This window comes from Mastomys coucha, unplaced genomic scaffold (assembly GCF_008632895.1).
Source record: "Mastomys coucha isolate ucsf_1 unplaced genomic scaffold, UCSF_Mcou_1 pScaffold15, whole genome shotgun sequence".
In the NCBI taxonomy this organism is placed as follows: Eukaryota; Metazoa; Chordata; class Mammalia; order Rodentia; family Muridae; genus Mastomys; species Mastomys coucha.
This window is the reverse complement of record NW_022196897.1, coordinates 122,186,906-122,204,955: the sequence shown is the minus strand read 5'-3', so window position 1 is coordinate 122,204,955 and position 18,050 is coordinate 122,186,906. Positions and strand designations below refer to the sequence as shown.

At 40.7% G+C, this 18,050-nt stretch overlaps 1 protein-coding gene across 2 annotated transcripts in view; it reads right to left on the bottom strand.

The window, feature by feature from the left end:
* Nucleotides 1–17,826, bottom strand: part of Snap25 (synaptosome associated protein 25) — a 76,548-nt gene extending 58,722 nt beyond the window's left edge. For both annotated transcript variants that reach the window (XM_031372040.1, XM_031372039.1), the window contains exon 1: nucleotides 17,668–17,826. The gene's annotated coding sequence lies outside the window, so the exon portion shown is untranslated. The remainder of the gene's footprint in view (nucleotides 1–17,667) is intronic.
* Between the last annotated feature and the right edge of the window lie 224 nt (nucleotides 17,827–18,050).

The following is an 18,050-nucleotide window of genomic DNA, read 5'->3' as shown; positions in this document are numbered from 1 at the left end:
GGATGGGGCTGATCATGGCTAGTGCTGGGGCTGGAAGGTGGCTCCTATAAAGAATCTCAGCTCTACCCTTTTAAAGCTGAGGGACATGTGCACTTCAGTGCATAGATGCTGAGTAAGTGACACCCACTAGGAGCCTAGCTGACTGGTAAATGAATGGCTGAGGTGCCAATATGCCAATGCTGGAGATAGCTTCTGGGAAACTTGGGATATCTGGCCATTACCATTTGCAAAATTGTAGCAGCTTGTTAACAGTCACCTGTTTCCCTCATCACACACCATTTCTGTGTATTCTGAGAGCCTCTTCTGCAATTTGCCCCTTGGAAATGGTACAAGCCTTAGGGTTTTCTCAGTTTCAGGAGGAGCCTGCTTTCTCACAAAGCGGGATGGAGGGAACATGCACCCAAGGGAACATCCCTTACCCATGCATGGCACTCTCACTTTCCTGTCCCCTCGATTTGCACATACTGGATACTCTTTCCCAGAAGAGGCTCCAGCTAGAATGGGTCTCAGCAGGTGTCAACCTGCCCACTAATGACTCCTGCATGCCTTCTTTCAAATTCTCATCTAATTCTTTCCTCACCCGCCAGCACTTCTAAGACCACTGCCCAGATAAATTGCAGGTATCACAACCTTCAAGTAGGCTCGACTTCAGGATGGATCCAGGGTGACATTGAATTTCAACTAAATAATGGAGAAGCCTTATGTTTTGACTTTGGAATGGTACAGGACCTGAAAAAGTAGACAGGGCATCTACCCACGGTTTGATCTCCAGGGGTCTACAATCTGATATCTGAACCAAGTCTAAAATTTCCACAGCCGTAAATCGGAGCACAATGGAATATGCCTATGAGCCAGCTGCTCCTTGCTATTCTATGGATTGATTAAGGTGAGGGCTTCCAGGCAGTTGCCCTGCTTGTTTTCCATGAAGTAGCAGCAGCAGCACAGTTGAAAAGCCTTCAGGAATTTTTCTGGCGCCTCCTCCCTCGGGTTCCCTTTGCTGGTGTGTGCAGGAAAGAGGACTGGTTGATAATTGTTTCTAGCACTATAGGTGGTTCTTATAATTAGAGGAGAAATATGAGACATGTCTGGAGAGACAGAGAAAAGCCTTCATATAAAACTGCCTCTACCAAGGCAGGTCTATTTAAAATTTCATCCGGTAGACAAAAGAGTGAGATACTTGCATTCATTTTTTTCTAGTCCAAAACTAGAGAGCATACTCATCCTTAACGTTGTGAGGAAAAACATCTTCCTTTTTTTCTTCTTCTGAATTTACGTGGTGTTTGCGTCTGTGGTGATTCAGCTTCCTTGGAAAGACTGTGTTCATGTTCCAGGTGCCCTTTTGGCTCAAAGGCATTCAATTCTTTTACTTAGGGCTCCAATTTTCAATGGAAAAGATATTGGAAGCCTGTGGTGGTAGTGTAGGAAGGATCCTTGGCTGAGTTTCCTGATTTATGTAACTGAGTAGAAGGATGGCCTCAGGACAGACAGGAAAAGCTCCATGCTGAGCCTGTGGCCAACACAAACTCATGCTTTCAAAATTGCTGCACACCATTATATACACACACACACACACACACACCTGTGTGTGTTGGTGTGTGTGTGTTGTGTGAAAATTGGTTTTGATCATCCTTCTTCCCATAATTCCTCCTTTCATATGGACTCTGTGCTTAGCTATGTGACTTTGCCCATTTGGCCTAGACAGACAATGAATTTCATTGGTAGTGCCTCCCTACTCCCTGCCCACCCTCTCTAATTGTTTTCCAGAACCTTGCACGACCCACTGTGTCCACATGCAACACTAGGGCTAGCCTTTCACATGAGAGACAAACAGTTCTGGCACCAGTGACAACCTAGCTAAGAACCAGCACCAACCAACCACCCACACGGAAGTGAACCCATGCTTCAGCCACTCAAGCAGCTGCCTTGAAGAACCAAGTGCTTAATGAGCATGCTCAGTAAGAGATGGTTGAGGTTTCAAGTCCGCATGCATTGGAATGTTTGTCCTATAATGTAATATTTGTTCAAAGTCTCCAAGTTATCACTAATGCCTGGATAATATGTGGCCTTCTTCTCCTCCTATACAGCTGGCTGTCTCCTTCCTTTCCACATAGAGAACATGATATGATTTGTCACGAATCACCTCAGATGGCTTCATATCATTTTACATTTGGTGCAGAATCTTTGTTTTACACTCTCATTAGTGCTTTAAACTTATGGTCATCATTAGGCTTCCCACTAACTATTTGGTGCTATAATTTCAGAGATTACATATCACTATTTCACAAATTTGGCTTAAAGAGTATTTTGATGGTTATACTTGAGTATAATTGATTTTGCATGTAACCATATCTGTTTTGCTTTATAAACATAAGGCATGATACTCTGAAAAGGGACCCAGAGACCTTGCCACACTGCCAGTGGAAAAGAACAAAAAGCTAAGACCTTTGCAATTCTTTTCAGATAAAAACATGATGGGTTGTTTGTCGCAGGTTACTTGTTCAACGTTATTGTTCACAAAAGTGACATAACATATAGAAATATCCACAAGAAAAAGATTTTATAAATAAACATATAATATACTTTTTATATTATATAATTTACAAACTTTTAAAATAAAATACATATTACATATATAAACATATATAAGTATATGTATGTATATATGTGTATGTATATATATATGTGTGTATGTGTGTGAGTTTGGAATATATATGTTGCAAAAATTCTAGTTATTCCTGATTTGGCAACATTATAGAAGTAAAAAGAATTTCACAGTTTTAATAAGCTATGGAAGCAAATTCAAGTTTGTATCTGTACAACTCACTCAGAAGATTCTAAGGCTGGGTATACAGACAAGTATAGAAATTGAATAGTATTATGAATGAGGAAATATACTACTTCCAGATACTCAGACTGAAAAACTGGCAAATCTATCACTGGTCAAATAAAATAAGTTTATGTATATTTGTTAAAATGATGAATCAATACTTTCTACTTATGGAGTAGTCAACCTACATCCTCAAATAGGTTCTAGTATTGATTACTAGGTAATGTTTTTAGGCCAGTCAAGTTTCTTATGCCCCAGTTTTTATATTTGCAATGTGGTTATGGTGTCTGTATTATCTTTCTTGACAGATCTTACATGAAATTAAAAAATTAGATCACAGTGCGAAAACAAGCTCATAAAAAGAAGCAACTATCATTAAAAGGATGCAGGTTGAACCAGTTCAATTGTTTATTAAGTGAACCAATAAATTTACATCTGCTTATAGCAGATGTAGTTCACTTGCATTATTAACCTATCACATCCAAAAGAAGTATGTCAGCAGTGATTTTAAAAAGGACAGATTCAACTTCACTAAGTGGCCAGCTCTGCTTTACTGGGTCAGTTTTTAGTAGACTGGAAGAATGTAGCACATGAAAGGTCTATTCATGTGAATTTCAAACCTTAAGGTGGAAAGCTGATTTCCACTTTAATGATACATAAAATCTTCATTCAGGAAACCAAAGTTGAGACTAATGTTAAGTTAAAAAAAAAAGAGAAGGGAAGAAAGGAAGGAAGGAAGGAAGGAAGGAAGGAAGGAAAGACTAGATCCCTATAACATCAGAGCCAAGAGATTAGAACAAGTACACTGGGGACATAAGCTTGAACCTCAGCTTGTGGGTACAGTGTTACCATGTGGCAGTCTAGGAGCACATTTAGACAGTTCCTCTCTTTTATGGTCTGTGTACCTTTTTTCATTCCATCCTCCAATTAGATGCTAATTCTTAATGTTTACTCTTCCACTGGGCCAGAGATGACTCAACTTTGCCTTGGTCCCCTTTGGTGACTTGAGAAACAAGTTCTAATTAGTAGATACAGAGATAGGAAGCTATTACCCGCTCCTTGTGGTTAAGGAAAATCTGACATAGCTAAAGTTATGGTTGGTTGGGGCACATACTTGCGTCTTTTCCCACTGGGCCATTCGTGATACGCATATACATCAAAGGTTATAGAAAGAATTGTAAATATGAAGCTTAGGCTTAACTGTCACCTAGTTAATCTTCAATGCAATGCTTTCAGGTTTGGTTTTAATCTCAGTCTTTCAGCCTGAGAAGGCTATACTTATGCCAACTCATCAGTCAGTATATTTGGGCCCATAATATAAGAATCAAAATTAAACTGGGAAAGAAAGAAAGAAAACTGGAACTAGGGACAAGATTATTTCTCCCACTGCCACAGTGGGCCATACATATTTTATAGTTATTTTTTCTCTGAACCTTTAGCAATAGCTAACTTTGGTCTGGGAATCAGGGGACAAAATGAGAAGATAATGGGAAATGTATCTCTATTGTTCAGACCACAAAATTTATTTGGCTTTGAGGGTGGCCAGTGACGCAGTCATATGCTGAAGGGACTGCTTCATCACTGAGCCTAGAGGTGATCTGGGCTTCGCTTAAGTGCCAAGTGACACCTCTCAGAGAATCCTGTCTTCATCCTTTCTAAACCATCATTCTACCCGATGGTCCTACCAGTCTATCCCTTCTCCTGTATTACTGTGTTCTAGGATTGTCAATCATTCTCCACTAGAAAATAAGTTTCATCATAATGCTCTCTTCTAATTAAAAAATTATTCATGAAGCTTTGTTGTCAAAACATAGCCGATTTCTTATCCTGCTTTGAGGCTGTTCACTATCAGAGACCAAAGGTCTCTGGTGTATGAACAGGTGTGGAGATTCCCTTTGGAAGAATGGATCTTCTCGAGATGGAAATCTGGATGAGATAAGGCAGAGTGGCCTGAGCCTAGAGCTACTGGCATTGAAGTGTGAGCCAGTAGCACTGGCTGTGGGTCTTGCCTCATAGAGAATAGTTATATCTGAGCCACGTGATTTCTTACTTTCTAAAAATACAATTTTACAAGTCTATTCCAGTTCTTCTGATTCTAAACAAGAAGAGGTAGAAAAAAAGACAAATATGGGGTAGGAGGATCATTTCTTTCCAGGGCCATTGGTGTTCTGACCTAGGGTAGAAAATAGGGACTCGTAATAGCTAACTGGGAGCTAGACATTTATTGTGGAGGCCAGAGAAGTGGCAGGCAGGCATTGCTTTAGCCTTCAGACCTGGAGCATCTTCCCTCTCTTGTATCTTTCAGAGGCTGCAAGTAAGACTTCATGTAGAGGAATGGGACTGCTGTCATTTATTCTAAATTTTGATCAGCTTTAAGGAAAAGATTCTGGAATGCTAGAATGAGCCATTACTATAAGGAACGAATCATGGAAAGACTCCATTGACTGCTCACCTCTCACCTTTGTCCTCACACTGTGGACAGCTAGCTTCTTTATCATTCAAATTCATTCTGTGCCATAGCAGTATCTTTAGCACCGAGTCAGAAGTAGAAAAAGCTGGAAGGATAGTTTTCTCCCTAATAAGGGCTCATCAATTCTCTCACAAAATAGGAATCTCTGCTCCTTTGTATTTGCGGCATCCACAATCATCAAAGTGCTCCGTGAGATAAGAAGTAGGCAGTGAACGTAACCATCTCTCACGTGGCTTTATCTCTAAGATTTGCATGTCCACAGGCAAAGTGAATGCTCTGCTTCTGGAAACTGTAAGCTTGCTGTGGGAGGTTTTGCTCCTCAGAAAGGTTTTCTAACTGCCCTGCCTGACTGCACATACTTCTGCAGCCTTCTGTTCTCACAGGTCCCAATAATGGAAAGGGTGAAGAAGTCTGGTGCCCTGACTTTGGCTACAACCATGAGCTCACCACAAAACTGGCTTTAAGAAACAGCTATGTGGTTTTTATCACTAACCCTTATGTATATATAAGCTCATTCGTGGGTAGAAGGGTAGCAGTTAATACCTTAAGCTCCTTAAAAATAGCTTGACCAACACTATCCTATCTAAGTGTGGAAAATAGCATCTACCACTTGATATATTGCTATAGAGAGTGAATATAAAACAATAGATAAGACTCTAATGACTATCACACAGCAGATGCTAATGTGAAGATAATAGGGGCTTCAAAAACCTTTCCCAGCAGGATTGTTTGCCATGTAGGTCTAAATTTGCAGGAATTCTCCCCAAGGCAGACTGGGGGCTCACCACCGTATACAGTATCTTGGGTAACCTCCATGTTTGATAGGGAATTTTTGATGTGAACACAACTTTGGGGTATTTTGCACTTCATAAAACTTGCCTTTTTGCATTTTACATTTATTAGCTTATAGAGAATGCTAAATGTTTTAAATACATGCAGGTATCAGTACCAAACCTGATTAAAGAAAGACCTGGTGTTTGCATTTCTTTGCTTGTATATTGTGTGCACATATGAAAAAAGCACACATGTCAATCTGATAATCAACCTAACCCCACCCCACATGCCACCGTGTTGGTGTTGCAGCAGCAGCAACAGCAGCAGCAGCAGCAGCAACAACAACAAAAACCTCTCAGCACAAGCTGAAAGCAAACAGCACCAACAGATGTGGTTTTGGTGATGGTTCATTGAACAGCTCGCAGCACATTTCTTTTGCACAGAAAATATATTTTTCATATTTCCTTTGTTTCCCTCAAGGGTCCTTGAAATCCAATGCATAAAGCAAGAAGGGGGTTGGTGTTTACTTAAGTGAAAACTGAGCATCTTTGGGTATCTAAACCTAATTCTAAGGATCATGAGGCCATTCCCAAAGCAGAGATACTATCAAAGGCATTATAAAATCCTTCCCTGAGTAGAAAAATCAAATACTCCTGATACATCTCCCCAATTTATCATGTATGCTGTAAAAGTGAAAAAGTAATGTGATATCATGAGCCACTGACTCTCTAAAACCAAAATACAATAGAGAGAAAAAGAAGCATATATTCTTCAAATAATCTGCAATCAAGAATGCTAGAAATACAACTTGGCAAACATTGGCTAATGGAATGAATGCAGGAACCTGCCTTCCCCTTTCAGAGGGTAGGAGGTAGCAGCCACAGTAGTTCCTTAAGGCCTCATGACATCCACTTAGTATTCACAGTAGCCACCTCTATTTCTTTACGTCTGTGAACACCAGGATCAGTTCAGTCCAGGTGAGCTGTTCAAGGCTGTGCGGCTAATATGGTTGGGGTGGTCTGCAGCCTCTGTCTCTCTGTCCAGTGCTCAATGAACTCATCTGAACGTCTGTTGTCTCTGGTCACTCATACCATCATATGCACCTGACTTAGGCTGGAAGACTACACTCTTGGAGGTTTGCTGACTCACGGCAGCACACAGTCCATTAGAGCAGTGGTTGTCAAACCCTTTGGTATGTGTGTGTGGGGGGGTGGGTTGTCAAACAACCCCTTTCACAGTGGTCACATATCAGATATCCTGAATATCAGATATTTGCATTGTGATTCATAACAGTTGCAAAACTATGGTTATGAAGGAGCAATGAAATAATTTTATGGCTGGGGGGGTCGTCACACTATGAGGAACTGCATTAAGGGGTTGCAGCATTAGGAAGGTTGAGAACTACTGTGTTAGAAGGTCTCAATGGATTACATGTAAATGTGGAAAATTCATGGGTAGAAAGAAAACATGTGGACTTTATAGTCAGAGAGACGAGAGCTCCAAACAGTTTAAATGTTTCCAAGGAGATTATGTGAAATAACCTAAACCAAAAGTTGAGCGTATCATCTAGCAGGCATTTAGCCAATTATTTATTGTTTTCTTTGCGGTCATTTGACTCTTTATATATTCTGCAGAAAGTAGGTACAGAGTTACTGTCTACTAGTTTTTTCAACCTACTTTATGAGAAAGAATGGAGAAAAAGTCATACAAAATTCCTTGTTCAGTTGGTGATGTACATTGGTTTTCCTAAGATAAATGAGGTTGATATGCTATGCCTATTTTTCCTCTTCTAAGAAAGAGGATGCTGGATGCTGGAAGTTAAAGGACATTTTTGCAGAAAGCCAAATCAACATGGACAGCACTTATACACCATGCCGATCCTAAGAAAGCAGTGTGTGCTTCTGGAGACAAGGGCTGGACAAAGGCATAAAGCAATGCCTCGATCTATGTATGGGCAATGGTTAAAAATACCATTTGATCCTAATGAATAATAGAGACCTTTAAATGTATGCACACTGCATGCTAAACACCTTGGCTTCCTATATGAAAGTTGATTAAATCACCCTTAGGTAATGGCCATTTATCTCTGGATACAGTTCTGCTTTATGCAATATTTTTCTTGTGAATTCTCTATGCTTCATTAACATTTTAACTCCTGGCTTATAGATGATAAAACATCATAGTAGAATGATAAATTGTTTACCATAGTTTGGTAGCTAGTTGAGGTAAGCCAAAGCACCTCTTTCAGACATAATTTTATCCCAACATTTAGGGTGAATCTACTTGCAGGGCTACAGAACAATTACTGTATTTTTCAGATTGAAATGTCTGGTCAATACAAGGCAGAACTAGTTAGCAGAGTAAAATTCATTTCTCTGCAAAAGAAAAAATAAGTGGTGATATCATGAAGGGTACTAAGAACTCATGAGCTGTCATCTCTGATTTCTAGAGCTTCTATATTATACTAAGGAATAAAAATGTATAGTAGGTAATTATAAATTTATGCCATAAGCCATAAGCCTTCAAGGGAGGTAGAAGTGGGAACATAGTTAACTGACAACACAAGTAAAGTCTAAAAGTAGGGGTCGGGGAGCTAACCTATATTCTACTTCATTCTGAATCTCTGACTGGTGGCCCATAATGGGGAGCTTTCAGGGGAAGAAAGTACAAAAATACTTTTCCCTCCTGGTCACTTTGCTCCATGCATTTCATATTGAAGAGTAGGGTTTTCTTTTTGTTTGTTTGTTTGTTTGGTTTGGTTTGGTTTTGGCCTAGAAGGTACCAAGATTTTTGATGCTTCACTCTTTCCCCTTGGAAGAAGTGGTTTACACAGGCAAGTATCCCTATGAAGATAGCTGCTGAGATACAAAACTATATTTAAGGGATTTATGTTGTCTTAGGTTGCCATGTAAATGAAGACAAATTTACCCAAATGCTGCAGCATTTTCTCTGTCCAATCACATTCGGGCAGTGACAGGCCTGTGATTGGACAGGAATAGGGAGGTGGAACAAAAGTTGGAGGAGGAAATAGGTCAGGAGCAGGAGGAAAGAGGGGATCGTGGAGGCAGACAATGAAGATGAGTCAGACCCCACGAGGTTATACAACCAAGCAAATAGATTAATTGGGTTAGAATATTGTCTTTATTATTTGGTTCTGAAATTATTTTATTGATATCTTGTAAATTGTGATTTTATTATTATATAAATCTGATTGAACATTAAGGCCTTAAGAATCATGCTTTACTTACCGGGTCTAAGGCGCTATTTAGATGAATGATTGTGGGAGAGTGTAAAGAGATGCATGTGAGCGAGATGTTTTTAATAGCTGGGAGAGAATAATAAGAGCCCGCTGGGACGTGGTGATGCTGGTCAATACCGGCTCAAGAACGAGGCCCGGCGGGAAATCGAGTTTGTTGGGTGGATTCATTTTTTTAAAAATATTCCCGATACACCCAAAGGCATATCTTAGTTATTTATTTAGTCTATGTGACTAAATATGTTTCTAATATATATTCATTCACGACAGAGTGGTCTTGCTGTAGGTAGGTACTGACTAGTACAGAAAACCTTTGGTCAATTGCATCTGTTGGATTCTTTTACTAATGTGTGTGCATATGCCTGGATATGCATGGGTATTCATGCATTTGGGTGCTTATATGTTTGGAGGCCAGAGGATAGCCTCAGGAATGCCAGGGATTCAAGAATAACATCTGCTTCATTTGAGACAGGGTCTTTTGATGGCATGGAACTCATCATTAAAGATGGACTAGCTGGCCACTAAGCCCCAGTCCTCCTGTCTCTGTCTTCCCAGCACTGAGACTGCAGGCATGGTCCACCATGCCCTGTTTTTCATGGGGGTTCTGGAGATTAAATTCAGATTTTTCGGCTTACAAGACCAACAACCTTACTCACTGTACCATCTTTATAGCCTCCATGTTCTCTTCTAAGTTGGGTTAAAAGAAAGAGATCCTATTTAAAACATCCTAAACGTATCCTAAAGTACTTCTGTCTGGATATGGTATGCTTAACATGCCATACTGAGAGCAGAAACATTTATTTTATTTACTATTGTGTCTGCAGAACCAGTATAGAGTTTTCTGGGTAAATGGTAGCTTGTTCAGAAAGTGTTTAATGAATGAATGAATGAGTGAATAAATGAATGTGTTACAGTAACTGCTGATGATGTTTGAGGAGTTCATGGACAAGTTGGAAAATCCCATTATGTTCAACAATTTCTCAAACATAAACGAGGAATATAATTTTGATTTCTAGTAAAAATCTTCTCACGAAGTTACAATGGACTTTCTCATTAAAATGAAAGACATCATTCGACAGGACAGCCTCGTATGAAAACAGTTCACTGACGTTCTTCCCAGCTGGCTTTCTGGCATTTATCTCCCTTTACTTTCTACTTTTCAATAAAAAAAATGTTACAGTATGATGTAGCTATGGCTGGCCATCAGGGCAACTAACTACAAGGGAATTTAAGAAATTTGCTGTTTTTTATTTCCAGGTCAGTATTTTCTGAAACTGTAAAAAAGAGAAATTTAAACAAAAGATATCAACAGCTTGGCCCCAGACTCTCTATGGAAAGGGAATCCAGTCCAGTTTGCTTGTCTCTCAAAGCTCATCTGAGAGCGCTCCCTGAAACAGAAATGAGGCAGGAGTGCAGGGCTGCACTCTGGCCTCAGGGGGGCACTCGAGAGAGGCTTTCGTTTCCATCCATACTGCCTAGTATAGGGCAGAAATCGCTGATTCAAGCCTGCAGCCATGGGATGTCATCTTCTAAGTTCAAGAATCTAGAACCAGTGTCAACAGAATGAAAGAAGGGAAGGGGAAGCCGAGACCAGACGCTCAGTTTGTAGAACTTGTCAGTTTGGAAAAAATCGCCTTGCCCTTGATGTCTAAAAGAAATGGGCCTTCCACCAAGGGAAGCCAAGAAATGAGTCAGCAGATCGAACACAATAGTCAAGCTTGGGATCGTCAGGCCAAAACAGCAGCCAAAGGAGCAGATTTATCTTTCTTTGGTCAAACAAGAAGCCACAAACTCAGCAGAGCAGTCATTTAGCATCAACCCCAAGTAGATATCAAAAGTCACTCTCTCTGGACTGACTGAAAAAGGGACATTAACCTTTAAAACAGGATTTCCCCCTATTTCTTTTGGGGATACAGTCTTGTGTATAACAACCGGTTAACTGTTGTAAAGGTTCAACATGCAAACAATCAGTGACGATCTTTTCGATCTTTTCTTGCCTAGCCATGTAACAGTTTACCTGGATGGAACAAGGCTGGAATCCGAAGTTAACTATTAAGACAAGGAGCCTTTTCTGAAATATGTAGATTTTGCTCTGTGTGTGTCTCTGTTTCTCTCTCTCTTTGTTTCTCTCTGTCTCTGTCTCTCTCTGTCTCTGTGTTTCTCTGTGTGTCTCCTCCCCCCTCATGATGGAGCTAAAACTCAGCCTCACATATGGTAAGCAAGTGCTCAACCACTGGGCTGTACCCTCCACCCTGTGTGATCAGTTTTTGCTCTGGTTAAAGTATCATGTGATTCAGATCATACAGAAGCATTACTTTTTAAAATACTTAGCAGTTCAAAGATTCTGCAAAGGTAGCCCTTCTCTTCTAAGTGGCAGATGGAAAGCAGAAGTTAGAAAATAAGAGCCAACAAACTGCTTTACGTAAGACACAAGAGGTGAGAAAAGGAGAATCCTGAAGTGAAAATTCAAAACTAATTTATTTTTACAAGGAATTTGAAATGTTTGGGAAAGCTGCAGGATACAGTATGTACTAGATGACCATGTTTCTGAATAAGGAGAGCAGACGATGGTGTAGAACAGAGCTCTGAAGCAAAAGGCAGGCTTTCTTGACTGACTAGAAAAACAATGTCAAATAATTTGGGGCGGGGGAGTACGAAAAAGACTAAGAAAGGGATATGATACTGAGGACGCATGAATCATAAGATCTGTGACTGCAGGTTGACAGAACAACTAGTGCTGAGACAACAGGAGTCGAAAGCCTTTCTTCTGAGGCCCACACACGTTGCTGAGGCATTTCAGCTGCGTCAGAATGGCAGCCATACTGACCAACGTAGTCTGTGGATGAGGAGACCAAGTTTTGCAGTGCCCTGATGGGTTATCAGAGGACTGATTCCGTAAACAGGAAATTATAAGCAGTTCCTTCAGGAGAGCTGTGGGGCTCCTGGCTGCTAACCAGAATCCTCACAGGCATGCCTTGCTGCCCAAAGGAGGAGGAAAAGAAGGGAAAAAAAGCATGTGCAGAGGCCTGCAGTATAGTTTAGGGAATGAGTGCTTGCTTAGCAAGCTTAGTTCTCTGGGTTCAATCCTGTCTGTCTGTCTGTCTGTCTGTCTGTCTGTCTGTCTGTCTGTCTACCTACCTACCTACCTACCTACCTACCTATCTATCTATCTATCTATCTATCTATCTATCTATCTATCTATCTACCTATCTATCATCTATCTACCTATCAATGTATATTCACTGTGATTCATTTGAGCAGCAAGGAAAGCGATGGTACAAGAAGCAACAGAGCACATTCAGCTAACACTCTGGTCTCTGGAGTCAGACTGACTACAATTATTCCTGTTCTGCTCTCTGATATATCATTTCGCTTCTCTTGGCTCTATCTCAGCCACCTCACCTGTAAAACTGAAACGATAAGAGTAATTTAGCTACAAAGTCATCACCAACACTTGGTGAACTAGGAGCAGAGATGGTTCAGTCCACCCCACCCCTCCCCCACAAAGTACTTTGGGTTAGTCTTTGCCTTAGGCATCTCTGCCCTTTAGAATCCAGTTCATGGCTTACTAAATGCTATTGTATTGTATCAGACACGTGACTGTAGTTTATATCGTTCATTTAAAATCAGAATCCACTTGAACATTTTCAGAGGAGTAGTATATCGAGCGATCTTGGTGAAGATAATAATGTAAAAAACACAGATTTTGTTATAGCAATAAGAGCAATTCTGAAGTCTCTTTCCTTTTGGGGGGCTAATTTCTTTGAAACAATTTCTCCACTCACCGTGTCTTGTCTCCTTGACACTATGATTCACTTCTTCCTCTTCTCTTACCTGAGAAAGGTCCTCTGGACCCAGCTTGACAACCTCCTCCTAAAGTTTCAATGACACCCCCTGTCCCCAATTTCCCATGATCAGTGAGCTGGGAAGTCAAAACATTACCACATCACATTCCTCCTGCCAGTGTTTTGGTAAATAGCAAAGGGGGGAAATCACATTGCCTTTCCATCAAAAGGGAAGTCACAAAATCTATGCTCCTAACTGCCATTCCCTCCTCTGCAGTGATGATGCTGTTGGCTGTTTTGGTTTAGTATTTCTACCTGTCTTGGGAATTTTGACATTCTATTATGGAAGTGGCAACTACAAGGTTAAAAAAAAAAAAGAAAAGAAATGTGCATAGTTTAAGACTTCAACTCAGCTCTGGGATATAGGGAACCAGGAAGAATCAGCCCGATTTGTTAGAAAAGAAATGTGTTCTGTTATCCGTCTCTGCTCATCCCAGCTTTATAAAATGTTACCACCACCACCACCCAATTATAGGAACTGGTTCAATTTGTCATGCAGCATTTAACATGTTGTGAAAAACTGACCCTTTCCTGCCCCGATGCATTTGCCAATGTGGAATATTCAGAGGGAAGGAGAGACTGTTCTACATTATGTTTATTATTCAAATGTACATTCTAGGGTCTCTGATTATCTAGATCCTAATCTGTTTTTTAATTTCCCTAGCATGGACTTATCTCAAATAGTTTGTTCTAGTTAAATGGGGAACATTAAAACTACAATTCACTTCTGGAGAGGGACTATATTTCCATGTAGGTATGCATATCCTGGAGAGCGATGGTAAGTGATGTTTAAATGCAGGACTTTTTTTTTTTTTTTATGGACCACCCTTGACAATAGTGATGTGTTTCCCTCTAATATCGGGGATTAAACTACTCTGTTGATTTCTGGGTGTTAGCCAGAACCTCATTCCTTTGTTGGTTATATTACTTTCTGCTCAGAAATAAACTTTATAGAGTATAATATCTAATTCTAAGATTGTCATTCAAAGCCTTCCATAGGGGGCTCTAATTCTATTCTAGAAAACTCTATACGAGCTTTTAACTATCTTCAAATGGCTAGACATTTGCAGGATTCACTGAAGAAAGATAGCTTGGCTTACATAACTTGAAGTTGTTTACTTAGCAGGCCATTCTAATTTCTTTTCAACCTTACCAAGCCAGCTCAAGACCTATGTCTGCTTTCATTTTGCCCTGTCTGAAACCCTATTCTTACCACCACTCACATTTACTTACAAATGAATTACTTACACTCATAATTTTTCCTGTTGTTTTTCTGCTTTTTCATTTTGGATACATGTGATAAGTTTTATTGCTTATTATTTCTATTAAGATTACTAGATGCTAAACTTACTGAGGTCAAAAACCATATAACCATGAAATTTTATATCCTCCATGGGGTTGATTTATGTATCTGGTGCTTTCTAACTGATCAATATCTTCCTATTAGGTTGGTGCCTGCTGGCAAGGGATGACATTGCAGAATGTATTCAGTGTTGAGGCCAAACCCATGATTTTTCCCTGCTTTTAGCACTGTAGAGCAGTCTCACCATGTAAGAAGCATTGTTTATTGATAGTGCATCATTTAAAAATCAGGATTTTCTTTTGTTTCCTCTTTCAATGTCTTGATTACATTGTTTTTTATTTCTATAGTGGTCAAAGCCAACAGTTCTCCTGAAGGCCAGCAGCTATGCAGTTGCTAGGCGTCATTGGAGGAGAACTCAATTGTTCAACTGATAACCTTTACTACGGGGTTAACTTTAGAGTTTAGGAATATCATCTAACAAATTAAGGGGCACCTTGCCTTGGAGCCATGAATGTTTTATAAAGTAAAAGTTAAATTATCAATTCTTGGGAGATTGTACCATGAAGAGACTGTAGAAATTATAAATTGTACATTGTACATTATTGTAAATTATTTTGTGCTGGGAATGCTAAATGTGGAAAACAACAATAAACAAACAAGCAGGTCCTATCCCACCATCTGCAGGAATGTTTCATGGATTCTCCATATGCCTCTCCGCTCCCACCTCCTTCGTCACATTGTCCTGGATTTTCAAAATTCAAACTTAAAATGAAGAAAAAAGTCTTATTATTTTTCCTGCTGAAGATATTCCATGACATAAATGTCAAATCAATGTCCCAGGTACGTTTCCTTTTATTTTCAGCTAACTGTCCTATATTCAGCTTTATCATTATTCATTGCCTCTTTCTCCCACCTCTGCACCCTTCGCCAGCTTTACTGCAGAGCTGTGCCCCTTTCCTTCATGTTCCACTATCCAGCAAACCTAGCAGTAATTACTAACATGCAAGCACATAATTCAGGCAGCATTAGGTTTTGCATTTGACGAAACTACGCAGAACTGTCTGGATATGCACTATAATGGCACAACATTTGAATAGACTCCTCCCCATACTTTTCTCCCCCACCTCCCATCAAGAAAACATAGTTGTTTATTATATCTGAAGATTTCAGAGTTATAAACACCCATGCGGCTACATAATCTGGCATAAATTTCCACTGAAAGCAAATTACATCTATACGCAATAATGTGCCAGCATACATATACATGGAAACACATGATTTTTATAAAAAGGAAAAGGAACCCACAAATAAATAGCCGGGGATAAAATAACTCTTTTTAATAGACAGGGAATTTTAGTATTTTTGGAAGACAGATGATTGGAATTATAAGTAAATAAACACAATTCAAGACCTTTGGGAGAAGGTCTTTAAAAGGGCTTGTGCTAGCATGTCTTTAATGCATTATATACATCCTTATGTATGAAGCTGTTATTCTCATTTAACAACTGTGGAAAACATATCATTTTATTCTTCATACATACATGGCAATTATGAGGCTCTACATCAAACAGATATTTATCATCATGACAATTTTTGCTCATGCGGAGTCTCAAGCCTCAGAGAAGAAAATAGTTATCATGACCTCAGCAAAATCCTGCAGTGCCATAATAGAAATTGCAGTGAATCTCGGGGTCAGATTCCTGCTTCCGTCTATGCACAACCCTGAAGGGCATGTTTAACTTCTCCCAAGGATGACTGTTCTTAGTGTCAAAATCTACAGCAATCAATCTGCCATATCCAGTGTTAAGATGAAATGCACTAACTCCAAAGCCATGGCCAAAGAGATTGAAATTTCTTTTTTGGCTGTATATGCTTGTTTCTAACTAAGGATAAAGGGAAAGCGACAAAGGGATTTATTCCTAAAATTAGTTCTACATAGTTCAGATAACCCATATTTTTAATAAAAAAAAAAATAGGGAGTGAATTGCCGTATAAATAGACAGTACTAGCATTATCATCTAAGCCCACTTGAGCCCACCTAATATCAACAGACATATCTACCCCGTGTTAAAAACAAAACCAATTTACAGTATTTATATCTTAATGGAGGATAAGTGACCGTTTTTAAAAGTATGGGTTTTTTGTTTTGTTTTGTTTTGTTGTTTTGTTTTGTGTTTGTCCAAACCAAGGCAGACGGAGGAATACAGAAGGCTTCTTCTACAAGTAGTCTGTTATTTCTTGAAGCTACGTGGGAGGTGAGGAGGAGAGCAGGCAATTGTCTGTAAATAAATCCCTGTTGACAGGATTTATTCTGTTTTTCTTTTAATCTACTATGCTAGCTCAATTAAGACTTTCTCTAAGACCTGGATCTCAGAGAGAAAATTTGGCCTCCAGCCCTGCCCAGGCATCTCCTCTGCAGCAGGTAATGCGGCGCTGCAGCCGGATCGCTGTCCGCGGTGCTGAAAGGTCAGAGCGCCGACGCGGGCGCCGAGGACTCCTGTCCAGGGTGCTGAGCTCCCGCCATCGCACCCCCCTAGCCTAGCCCACCGCGCCAACCCTCCAGAGCTCTCCTACTCCACAGCATCTGCTCGCCTGTAGCTGACTTGGGGCAGGCGGCATAAATCAAGTCTGTGGGGCATAGAGGCTGCTGTCGCTGCCGCAGCTCAGCTTACCCAGGGCGGGAATTGCCCCCCTTCTCCTTTCGCCTCCCCAGCGCCCACACCCTGCCTTCTCATCTCCCTTGGGTAGCAGTGCCCTAAACACTACAGTCATAATCACAGGGTTGGAACGAACAAGATCCTGTTTTGCTTTTAAATTTTAGTCTACAGGAAGAAAAAAAAAACCCCACAACCCTAATAACCTAAACATATCTCAAAACTGCATCGCAAGATGGAAGAGGGTCCCACGGCTGCTTCCAAAGAGTAAGTTATTATTCTGTACACATCCTCGCTATTTCTTCCCACCGCTCCATCAGTAGTGTCCCGATCACTCCTTCTCCAAACAGCTCACCTCGAAAATACTTTTATGTAGCCCCAGGCGAGAGTCTAAGCAGACGTGCACACAGGGAATACCGCACCCTAAGTGCACCAATACTTGTATTTACCCAGGCTCACTTGGACTGCTAGCTGCAGTCTCTTCTGGGTAGGCAGCCATACAGGGCCAGGACCTGGATCGGGGGAGGGGGCTCTTTACCTTGTCTTCTCCAGAGGATGCTGTCCGCTGATCCCGGCAGGTAGCAAGAGTGGAGGAGCCGCTGGGTAGGGAGGGAAGGAAAGACAGCTCCAGACCTCCCCGAGGTTTCGTCTTCAATGCAACGTGAGCTCTGCCCTCATCAAAGATGGCCGTCCCTTTGACGTCAGCAGCTTTTAATAGCTGGCTCCTCGAGGGGCGGGGAGGAAGTGTGATGGGGGAGGGCGGAGGGAGGAAGGTGGCTGGGGGCGGTAGGGGAGGAGCCGGGAGGTGCGGAGCGCTTGACTCAGCTCCCCGAGCGCTTTGCAGCAACCCTTTTTATTTCAATCTTTTATAAACACTCAGATGGAGCGATTCTTTTGACTCCATTTTAGCACCGTCTTGGG